The sequence below is a fragment of the Anoplopoma fimbria genome, chromosome 1 (genome assembly GCF_027596085.1).
Source record: "Anoplopoma fimbria isolate UVic2021 breed Golden Eagle Sablefish chromosome 1, Afim_UVic_2022, whole genome shotgun sequence".
In the NCBI taxonomy this organism is placed as follows: Eukaryota; Metazoa; Chordata; class Actinopteri; order Perciformes; family Anoplopomatidae; genus Anoplopoma; species Anoplopoma fimbria.
In genome coordinates, this window is record NC_072449.1 from 7191468 (window position 1) to 7204013 (window position 12546).

The following is a 12546-nucleotide window of genomic DNA, read 5'->3' on the forward strand; positions in this document are numbered from 1 at the left end:
GCATGAAGATGAAAGACGGATGAACTGTCCCGGTGTCTGCTTCTAGCAGAACTCATTGCTATGAAGAGGGTTTTTTGCTACCGTATACTTATTCTGGTATTGTACATTAGCTCAGCTGTGTTCTGCTCTGCCTAAATCTGTGTGTTTTGCCTGCATATTGCTGATACGGCGAGCAATCCTGTTTGCGACCCCAGACCACAATCATACGCCTACCCTCGTATGCAGCACTCTAGAATTGTCAATTGTTGGTGCTCACTGATTTTCTTGCTGCTGAAAGCCAATCTGACGAACAAAACATCCCTCTCAGCCCGTCTCAAGCTCATCATTTCAGTTCTGAGACCTCACCATTATATGTGGAGGGGGTATTGTCTCTGTAATAATACTGTAAAACCATCCTTTTTCACCCCCTCTTCATGCATTCAGACATATTTAAGAAAGCACACAAGCTTCACATATTTCTACTTAAAAAACGAAGGTTATGGTATTATAACCCTAGTTCTATAATAGCATATACTGAACTCTATCTGTAATACTCTCCGTAATGAATCCCGATTTGCCCAAAAAAAATTTGCGCAAGCGTAGCTGGCCAATCAGGATGTGCCTACTTGAATATGACACGCAGGCAGCACACCCAGACGCTAAGCCGTCCTACATCTTCTTCAGTGAGCGGACCCCTTTGTAGAGGGCTCTGCCTTTACATTTAGAACTAGGGTTACAATACTGTGACCTTTATTCTCTATTTTACACAGGCTCAGCCCTCTTTATGGGTACAGTGGTTGGAGCCCGATGAATGCACGGCCTGCCGTAACATAACTGTTGATCCTGACTGACTAAAGTTTACTTCCATAGCTCACAGAATACCTCATAATGTAGGCCACCACAACTGAGAAGCAGGGAGCCCCAGCCAACCCAGGTAGTAGGAAACTGTACTAGGAAGAGCTGTTGGCTAACCTTTATCCTGAAAGGAGCCCGACATGTCCTGGAGATAGAACCGTATGAACGGATAAAGCATCGACCAAGCCGCTGTGCATATGTCCTGGACACTCACCCCACCAAACAAAGCCACACATTTTCATTTGCCAAATGTGTGTTCGTGACCCCACCTGTATCTTCTTTTCCAAATTTGTAACTGGTCATTGCATGTAAATTAGCTGTACTTATGCATTTGGTACCCCAACAACACAACGGAAGTGTTGAAGAAATAACCCACGTCACGCTTGATGTGCTGTGTTCGCTCTCCCAACCTCTCCCAACCTGCACTGATCACACTGTGATGTACCAACTGAGCCCTACGAGCCCATTCATGCATGTCATCCTGACCAAATGAGCCTGTGGCCGCACTAAACAACCAGATTCATTTGAAATGCATTGCTTTGAACTTCCAGGCAGACCCCACACTACGACCATGAATGCATTGGTTGTAATTTTACAAAGCAGCGCTTTCATAGAAAAATACATGGCCCATGATGATTGCCTTGCCACTGTGTAAGTGCAGTCTCATGCAGGCAGAAGCTCTGACAGTGCGATTGTTATTACAGTATATCTCATTACACCATCTGCTCTCTGCACAGTGCACTCATCCGGCAGTGCAGCATCTTACTTTAAAGCAGTTGTTTTTCTACTTAGAAGTCATGATCATCTGATATATCACACGAGGATGTCGCACACTCTGCAACCGCATGTCTAATACACGTTGCTATTTCATTTTATAACAGGATGAAAAATGCAATAAAAGTGAAAAAACACAGGTGAGTGTTGCACAAAGGCGATCAGTAGCTTGAACATCCTATTCAAGGTGCCACAAGCCAAAAAAGCCAGAGAGCCATTGCTGGTGTCGGCCTTCTACCTTGAGCTATTGACTTGATGATAGCAGGTACATAGCGAACTAGTGAAGATACCCAAGGCCTCCTTTTTTATCAATGTTTAAAAAAATGAAGACACACACAATGTGGCTCTACGATGTGTACAGTACTGTAAGCAGCCAGCTACCTAGAGAGAGGGCATCTGGCTTGGCTCACCGATAACTCCCCCACAGCCCAGAGAGCTGCCGTGAGTCAGGTGCTCATGAAAACACAACACTACCATGGGAACCGGGAGAATGAGTAGGAAATAAGAAGAGGGAGGGAGTAAAAAAGATAAGCTGCTTTTCTCCTGATAGTTTTGCTAGTTCTGCTTTTTCCTTCATAAACCCTTTTTCCCTGACTGTCATGTGGGAACTGCCTCGATGTGACGTTAAATATGATTTACATCCATTCCTCCATATGGAGAGCCTTGAGGCTGAAAAATGCAGCATGTAATGCACATATTTTCATCCGTGATTGAAAGTGACAACTGTCAAAAATGGCAACAGACTGTAAAAAAAGAAAAATGGGGTAAAAAAAGAAATAGAAAAAGTCTAATTCGCACCACTTTATGCTAAGTAGTTGCATGTATCTGTTGAACAGCCCGAAAGGTCAGCCAACTCAGCTGATTTAAAGGCTAACATGGCATTATTGTTTCCTCACAGGCAGCCAAAGGAGCGTTTTCTGTTAGCTCAGTATTTTTCTGTTTTGCTGTGAACTGGTTTCAGTAAGATGGGCTTCTGAGGTTTAAATTTGGGTTTACCGGATTTTATGGTGATTTTGTTCCTATTTCTTTTAATAAATGCTATTACGAAACAAAATGTCACTGTAGAGTAAACAGGACCTATTTGGAGTGCAAATTGAGCCACAAGTTATAGTTTGAGCCATGTTTATAGTCTCTCAAAGAAAAGAAACAATTAAGATACATATACCATGCATGGGACACCGACAGATGACATTTTCTGAGCACCAGTCATGTGTAGAATAGGTGTTGGAGGTCAGAGAACAGAGCAACGCTTTCCGAATTACCTCCAGATGCAGCACAGAATACAAATCACGCCGTGTATGTTTTGTGTGTGTTTGGATGCACTGATTTGTTCTGGCTCCATGTGCGGATTTCCAGGTTTTTCGTATCGCTAAGCCACATAAGGCGGTTATCCCGCTCTACACATGGACACTCCATTTTTTGGACGAGCAGATCATGTTCTCCTTCTGTTGTACAAAAGACGATGGAGTTTTTTAATCCTGGCACCGCTCTATCAGTGAGTCTGTTGGTACATCTGTCTGCTTGTCCTCGAGGTCTGGATGTCTCGAGGCGGCCCGTGTTTACTGTTCTTCTACAACATATGATCCAGTATTTTATTTTGTTTTGTGTCACTGGAGATGGCAAAGGACCTCACACATTGTGCATGACCTGAACACTGCACCAGGTAACTTCACACTGTGGTTGTACAGAGAGTGTGTTTGTGTTTGTGTTGGGTGGAGGCAAGGGGTTCATGACTCCTCCAACGCTGAACAGCAATAAAAGACAAAAAACAAACAAATATCCAACTCATGACATGATCAGACTTTATTCTTAAAGCCACAAAAAAATTGTTTTAACTCCATATCTCTATAACCATAAATATTCATGACAAATTAACTAACAATTCAGGAGAAAGAGAGCATTTAAGATATGATTTATCTAATTAATTTTGATACTCCAAAACTCTAATCTGCTTCATCAGTACGGTGTAGGTACTTTGACCAGATTTGATTGACAATATAAGGTAGTGCGCAAGTTACAAGATGCATACTAACATAATATTCATGCCATGAAATACAATTGAGTATGTAGTGCATTCCAACTGCACAGTGTGTGGGTTTTGTGTAATTTGCACTCATTAGTATCAATCAAGCTTCTGCTGATTACAGCTCATCACAGATATCAGACAAGCTGTCATAAAGGATCTCACCATAAGCAAAGAAGTTGAACCTTATTCATCTCATTCCTTCATGTTTTCTTTTACTAGTTTCTAGTTTTCTATTTCAAACGTATTAAGCATTAACATGTGACTGATGTGGTGACACTAGCCGGGCACCACAGAGACAGCCCCTTATGTTTCCTGTTCGTTTCTGGCACTCACACAGTATTTGTTCTTCAATAAAATTGTTTGCTGACACATGGGAGCACTTCACTCATCAGGTCTTGTTGACTGTAAATCCGGACGAATGGTCGGAGAAGAGTGATGGTTGCGTGTTGCGTTGGATCCCACTGTTATTGTTATACACAGATAAATAAAAGGCTGCATGCGTGCTGATATTGTAAACTCGAGTTAAAAAAAATAAATAATTCTGCATCTTTTTTCTCCCTCTGTCTCTCTGTCTGAAAAAGACTCAGAGATGTTTTGTATAATTAAGCACTCTTATGGGATATATATATTTTTTGCTTGTAATGTGCACTTACATAATAATATGTCGTCGCTTTTTCAATATCCAATCGACTTTTTGGAGTAAGCTGAAGCCTTTCGTACCTGTCAAACACCTCTCGATGTGGTAATGCCCACCCACGTCACCAAGAGGTCAATCCTCTCTTTCTCCCTCTCTCTGTCTGCTTGTAATACAGAGGCTTCAGTAATGACCATACAAAAACAATGTTAAAAATAACGCCAGAAGTGGATGGTTTCATAATGCCTCAAAATGATTTCTTCCCTGTCTAAATGATATTCATGAGTGAACACTCTGTGTGGGGCAAAAGAGCTCCTCTGCACAATCCACTTGTCAGCCCTGCTGCGATAATGGGAGTTTCTATTTTGTATACAGCTTTTATCTTGTTTTTGGTGTTTGACAGTTGTTTTTCTTATTTTATTTTTAGTTACTGTGCCAACAGCTAAGCAACAAAGATTTCTGTAGGTTATTCGCTTTTTAATGCTCTTATTACAACCACTGCCTCTATGTATTTGTTTCCCATGTTTCTGTCTCAGTTTTGCCACATTCACATGCTGATCAAGACTCTCACTATAGTGTATGCTCAGGTTCTACCCTCTGGGAATAACTTGCGAGTGCTTCTAGCCTTCTTCTCCCTGAGAACTGAAATGACAGTGATGGATGATGCTGTCATTAGAAGCAGTGGAGCTCATCTACTGGCCCTATATGCTGATTTCTGTCAACCTAAACCCCTTTTATTTAGCCGCTCCACAAAAGGCAGAGGCAGTTATAAAGAAATTATAGCGCTCCCTCAAAGTCAATGCAGCTATGTGGTCTTTTGTTTTAAATTGACAGCCATAATCTGAGTTTAAGTAGATCATATATAGTATTCCCCAATATGTTTAGACAGGAATCAGAGGAATGGTAGACAGAAACTAGTTTGAGCCAAACATAATTAAATAACTGTTGGGGTCCAGCCGGTAACATCAATATGCTCAGGAGAGTCAGGGATACACATACTTAGTAATTCAGTCTCCTGCTTTATCCGACCTCCCTACAGATTATTTAAAAGTAGACAGAATCTGAGACACCTGAATTAATTTCTTCCTGTTCAAGAGGGAGGAAAAGTGCTGCAGTAAGCAGATGAAGGACAGGACCTTGATAAGGGGGCCCTATGCTAAAGCTGCCTTGTGGGGATGAAAAATAACTGGGTAAGATAGTCTCCGCTTCACGTATTTATTTGTGTGAGAAACAGCTGGGGGATGCATATACTAAATTGATTAAAACCTTAAGCTAGCATTGCTTTATATATCGTGGTGGCTTCAATCTTGGGCCTCAATACGTTTAATACGATCTAAAAGATATCTAATGTAATGCAACGTGTTTTGCCCGGTGTAACCATGATCAGAAACAGAGCAATAAAAAATCATGTTTTGCGTGTTTACAAAACAGCTTTTGCTTATGGTTTGATTCTGGGTCATGACGGAAGGGTGACTTTCCCAAGTGAATCCTGAGGACTTGTGTTTTCATTTATGGACCAGTGTTGTAGTTTGTTTCTTGTATAGAAACATATTTCTCAATTCAGGGAATTAATAAAATACTACAATGTGATCTACTAGTCTATAGCTAAACTGTCCTGATGGATATGAATTCCTGAAATTGAATTTTGCACATCTACAAACATTTTCGGATTTCTTCAAAATAGTTTTAAGTTAGTGTTGGTGTCTTGGTTATTAAAGAATTACAAGTCAATCACAGTAAAAAAATCCATCTGTCCTTCTTGCATAAAATGTAATATCTTCCAAAATGATCCGCTAGAAGTTATAACATAATTTAGCTCACCAGTTTTATTACAGGCAGAGTTCTACAATATCATTTTATATCACATTTCTTCATTACATCATGCACACTTATTACATTATCTGCAGTTGAGTGTGTACATGCCTGAGTGCGTATCTGGGCCAGGTCATTCTACTCTACTGCCTCGACGTTTGCTGAGAATGACAGTTGGTATCACCTCAGAGTTGACAATGGTTTTGGTGGTGCCTTGACATCCATTCCAAGACATGGGTCACACAAACAGTGATGCATGTTGGATGGTTTGAAATGACAAGAATAGCTGGGTATCATCAGCATAGCAGTGGTAGGGGGAAGCCAAGACAGAGTATGACATCACCAAGCATCTTTGTGACCCATCTGGTGGGATGCCTTCAAATCCTGGGACACCTAAACCTTTTAAGGGTCACCCACCCAAACAACATTTGATTAAAGCTGAAGCCAAGACAGATTATACCCGGAAATGAAGAGGAAAATGCCAATCAACTATATCAATGATGCCTTGGTTTCATCTAAAGTAAAAAATACTACTTCATCCTTTATCATGGTAATGGTAGTCAAATTAACCATTTGACTGTGATAAAAACTTGCCTGCTACTTTTTTCCACAATCTCTACCAAGCTCTGTTCAGGAAGTGGGCTGCGGTGAGCTTCAGAGGGCGGCAAAAGTAGTTTTCTATCACTTTTTCTGAAGTGAAAATTGAATTTAAAGATGTTCAAACAACACTTAAGATTACACCTTTCCACGGGGAAGAGGAAAAGGGAGAAAAGTGAGTTTGAAGAGAGAGAAGGAAAAGACTCCAAGTAGTGCAGACAGACAAGGATGGATTCTTCAATGACACCACACAGACACAGGATACATTTTTTAAATTAATTTGCCAGATAATATCTCTACGTCTGATCTAGAATATAGTATTAAGAATGATGGTTCTGTTATTATCAGGTTATTAAATTCAATAACGAAGTGCTGTGCCACATTCTATCCACTGTTGTACCCAGACTCTAAGTTAGACGGGCAAGGAAAAACATCCCCAAATGGAAACCTCAATTAGTTTTTCTAAAAAAACATTCCCTCTATGTGTTTTTTTACACATAGAGGGAATGTTTCTTTACCTGGATTGGAAGCCATTTCGTCAATGCACCAGCTGTCAGTTAGCTGATGGAGCTGGTGTCTGTGTGAGAGCTGTCAGTTTTACTGTTCATTTGTCACCAGTCTCAGTCTCTTTTAGTTTACAACCCTCTTCACTGGTGTGTCATTCTTCTCACTGTCAGTTTTACAGTCAGTTGTTAAGATATATAACTCTCTTACACTAAGCAACTGTTCGATCCACGTTTCCCAAAGCATAACCGAAAGAAGCATCTATCAGGCATGTCACTGCGCAACATCTGGGAGTGCGACCTAATTTCAAGAAAAGTAAAATAAAAGATAAAGAGCAGCAAAATTTGGTCCATTTCTACACATCGTTTGTCTCAACTGAGAGGATCAGTCAATAAATGTAATATCTAACTTGAATTTGTTAAAAATGTAAAAAACTTAGTTCCCCAAATACGTTGCTGAGCTCACACACCACCAGTACAGGAAAATGGGACACTCCATTGAGCTACAACTACTTTCAGTTGATTGTCTTGGCCAGCAAAAAGCCCCAAAACCAAAGTGTCATTGATCACTGTCTAAAGTGTGGAGTGGCAGTCGGTGCAGTTTTGTATTCCGTACCAAGCTATTGTAGTCTCCTGGGGACTATTTTCTTAATATGATTCTGACACCAAGTTCAGTGGTCTATTCAGAGTTTTTTGCCTCTTCTGCCTCTTCTAAACTCCATCAGTCTTAACCTCTTGTTCCCTTTCCCTCCCAGTGACACTCTGTCTCTCTTTCTTTTTCTCTATTTCTTGTGTGAGTATGTGTCTTTCTGTGTGTGTGTGTGTGTGTTTGTGTGTGTGTGTGTGTGTGTGTGTGTGTGTGTGTGTGTGTGTGTGTGTGTGTGTGTGTGTGTGTGTGCATATGCGTATTGGTCTCTGAGGAGTGAGTTAACCCAGGGGTACAGAGGCGGGGAAGAGCAGCTGGAGATCTTCTCTCCCTTGGTTCCTGTCCCAATTAATTAGCCTGGACAAAGACGTATGCACACACAAACACACTCACACACACACACACACACACACACACACACACACACACACACACACACACACACACACACACACACACACACACACACACACACACACACACACACACACACACACACACACACACACACACACTAAGACACATATAGTATACATAGACTATGGTGTGACTCTTGGGATGCAGAAGTCCCAAACCTTGCAACGTATAGAGTAAAAAAAAGCTTGACATGCAGCTGTATAGTTGATCATTTAGGCAACAGACAGAGTTGTTTTTTTTCCTGCTTTATAACACCAGATAAGGGAAGTTTAATGCATTAGGACATTTCTTGGTTCCATTTGTTTGAGTGTAAGTCAATGGAAAGCTTGGAAAGCTTTCAACCTAGTTGAAACAGAACTTTGTTTTGCGGCTCAAATTATAATGGTTGTACAGCCTTGCTCTCTTAATCAAAATATATCTCTGAAAAAGTGTCTCTTTGTATGCTCTGCTGCCCTTAAAAAATGTTATCCATGTTTTTATCTTATTAGTTCCTGCCTAAACCAGAGCCTCAATTGGTCCAAAACGCTGCCTGAAGGCTTCACCATTTCAAGGAAACATTACATCACTTCTATCTTGGCCTACTTTCACCGGCAACTGATTAATTTTAGAACCATTTTTTAAATATTGATAACCTTCTGGCAAAACTAGGCCCAGCCACGAGCTATATAACCCAGGCGACTCATTCCTATGGGAGGATGGTGGGGACAGATTACAACCTAAAGCTGTAAGAAAGCACTTTTTTTCCCAAGCTATGTAGTGTATTATGATACAAAGATTACTGGATACATATCAGTAGAACTGAGATCCGAACTGAGTTCTGTGTGAAATTCATAAAACATGGTAAGGCTATAAGATGTAAAAATCAAATCTTTTCAAACCACTCTTAATGTTTCTTTTACCCCTCTCTGGCTGCCTATTTTCTAAATCACTCTCCTGTGAGCCTTCCCATCTCTTGAATCACCTGGTGTTTTATTTTCCTGTTAATGAACAAAAATCTGATCATTGTTATGCATGTTGTGTAATAAGAGTAGCACATAAAAAAAAAAGAATTACTGAATGACAATAATGGCCTTTAATCTATAATTATAATAATAATAATTTTACAATAACAATGTTTCAAGTGAAAGGCGTTGCTCGTGTTTAGAGATTCTGCATTCATATGAAGAGCATGTAGGCAATTGGACAAGATTTTGTGGAATATGTTTACCTATTGTACGCCCAACCATGATGGTGAACCTACATGCTTTTGTTGCCTAAACCTAACATTAAAATGACTTTTTGTTGGCCACACATAAATTGAAAACCTTACGTGCCACTCATGCGATGCGCTATTAAGAGTTTGTGGTCATTTCACATATTTCTGTGAGCTCACGGTGCTTTCAGCACATCTATAGTTGTTTGTTCTATGACTGACTGAGATCAGCAGATGCAAAGTGAATTAACTCAACTAAATCAATTTTGAAATATGTTGTAGGATTAGACTAGGTGGGTTGCATTTGAATGAATTCCAAACAATTGCATGTTATCCCATATCTCTATTCTTTTACGTGACAGTCCTAATCTTCATTGGGCTATTTCTCAACCAGTATGCTGGCTTACTTGTGCAGTTCTGGTACATACCAAAGGTAAAAATAGACACAACACAAAATATTTATTTATTATATTTTTTGCTAGCAATACACAGCAGCAGATCCCAAATATAACCCAAACACAAAACCAAGACCTTAAAGGGTAAGCTAGAAAAAGGTGTGTCTGTAAAAATGTGCCCCATTGCAGCTGTTGCATGTAACAAAGCTCTGTGCAAGAGCTAATTTGTATGGTGCAACCACATGTGTTGGTGATGCATAAATCACACGGTCATCTGATGTGGTAATTGCCACTGGTATCCGACATTATGGTGAATGTGAAAATTGTAAATTTCATCCAAGCACCATAAACTCCTCCAAAAATAACAATGCTGAATAACAATGCTGTAGTCGGGATGTGTTACACAGATTCTCATTTTTCAAAATAATGAAAAACCTCCCCCACAGTCCACACCAGCTTCCATTTAGTCATTAATACTAACCCAGCACCAGCCCCAGAATCTGGCTCATTAAAGGAGCATTGCTTGCAGTAATGACCATGTTGTCCCATTCTAGCTGCATCGAATAAGCCTTTCCTTTTCCTCCGCCGTTGATTTGGTACCATATCCCTTTGCTTTTTCTCCTGGCAGCTGCCTCAGGTGTCTGACAGTCTGTGTTATAGCATTGTCGTTAGTTCTGTTTCTCACAGCAACCTTGCCAAACTCAGTGCTGTAAAAAAAATAGATATATAGAGCTGAGAGGATCAATGAGGTATTTTCTTAGACAGTTTTCCGACAGGTACACCTGACCAAGCTTTACTTGGCAGAGAGAAATGGGCCTGTAACTGCAGAAGGCAAAAATGAATTTCAATTTTACACTTGGGTAAAACGAAATATTGCAGACGGTTTTTGGATGAGAAAGGTATTTAAATTCCATTATCTCGAGACAGGATGTTTGAACATCTCATGCTTTAGCAGTAAATGACTAGAGGACATTATTTATTTTGTCTGGTGCATAATATTCAGACAACATTATTGAATACTTGTGTATGTAAGACAATCAAAACATTTCAAAATAAGGTTTTGTTGTTCCTTCTAAGGACGAAAAAATGCACGTCCACTGCTCCTAACCTGCAATTACTTTTCAGTCTTATATAGGCACAGTAAATCCTCAGAGGAAGCAAACTGTAACTTGTGGGAAGAAATGGCATTGGTGGAGAATTTCAGTCCCATAATTATATTTGTCCTCAATATAAGCTACCATGAATGTGATTGACAGCTGTTAGAGAGAAGCAGAACTACAGAGAGAGAGAGAGGCCGACTCTGGATGTAACAGGAAAGACTAAAGAGGTGGATCAAATTTAAGAACTACTGTATATGTTGATCATCAACAGTTGATGTGTGTGAGATTAGGATGGAGTGGAGGGTGAAATCAGCGTCATTAGACGGAGTCCCTGCAGCGACGGAGGGCCAAAGTAGCCCCTTAACCTCAGCTCAGCTCAATAGATCAAAACACTGGCTAATAAAAACTCAGCCGCAGGGGCACATTACATTCTGATAGCCCGACATCAAAGGGCTGCTGTCAACTGTAGCTGCTTTATCCATTAATTAGAGTTAGAATGGGAGGACCGCTATTAGAAAAATATAGATAGGCTGTCATTTTCTTTGGCCAGTTGACTTTGTTAGGGGAATGCTGGTGTCAAAAGAATCACAGAATTAAAAATGTGAATGAGCTGAAGCTCTTGGGCTCCCGCTCAGATAATGACAGTGTCATTTGGGGGTTTGACTTTTCTGTGCTACAATTCAACTCAGCAAGCACTTACAGTAGTAGGCTGGTTGGATGGGAACCAAGCATTCAATTATCTATTTAAAGAAAAATCTGCAGCTTTTTTTTACCTTATATACCAATTATTTACCATTATTAAAGCATGTTGAATAGAGGAGACAGACAGTTACTCTGGTCTAAAGAAAGAGTGGTGGAGTGGCAGTGACATGCTGTGCAGAGCGGACCACACAAGACTGCCTGTGACTGTCAGTAGACACTATTTACAGTATGTCTATCACTTTCTCCATTCACTTCTGGATTTTCCATGAGAAGGACGGAGTATAATACTCCCTCGTTTACAGAAAAGTTTTCATGATTCATTTCTGCACTGTATATCCATTTGAGAACATAAATTAAGATGATATAGCGCATAGACACCAAATGCATCGTCAACCCTGAACATAAAGTGTTTGTTGGGAAGAGCTAAACCCAGAAGTAGCAGAGTGCCCGTCTTGCTTGATATGCTCTCCATCTTGATGCAGTATCTAGGATGATGCTGAAGAAGCTGACTGTACTGTATGTACTGTACCATAACGCAGGGCGATAAACAGATGCCAGATGCAGGCAAAACTGTATGTTTGCTGGATTGATGTTACTGTACTTATATAATTTCTAGTTTTGTTAGTAAATCAGACTTTCTTCCGTTTAATACCTAGAGTATGAATATTTTTAAAGGGTTGCAAAGATAATTGGCTGCCAAAAGATGCATATTAAAGAGCACAGTGTCATGCTGATAACAGAAGAAAAATTGCAGTCAATAATATAAACTAGCGTCACTCTGGGATATAAATCTTTTGTTCGTGGAGCTCTCACGTTTTAAAAATATGGAACCATTTATAGATAAGCAGTAAGCATCTGAATGAATCGGTAGAGAAATTGTATTTCTTGGGCCATGAAGCCTTCGCAAGGCGGAT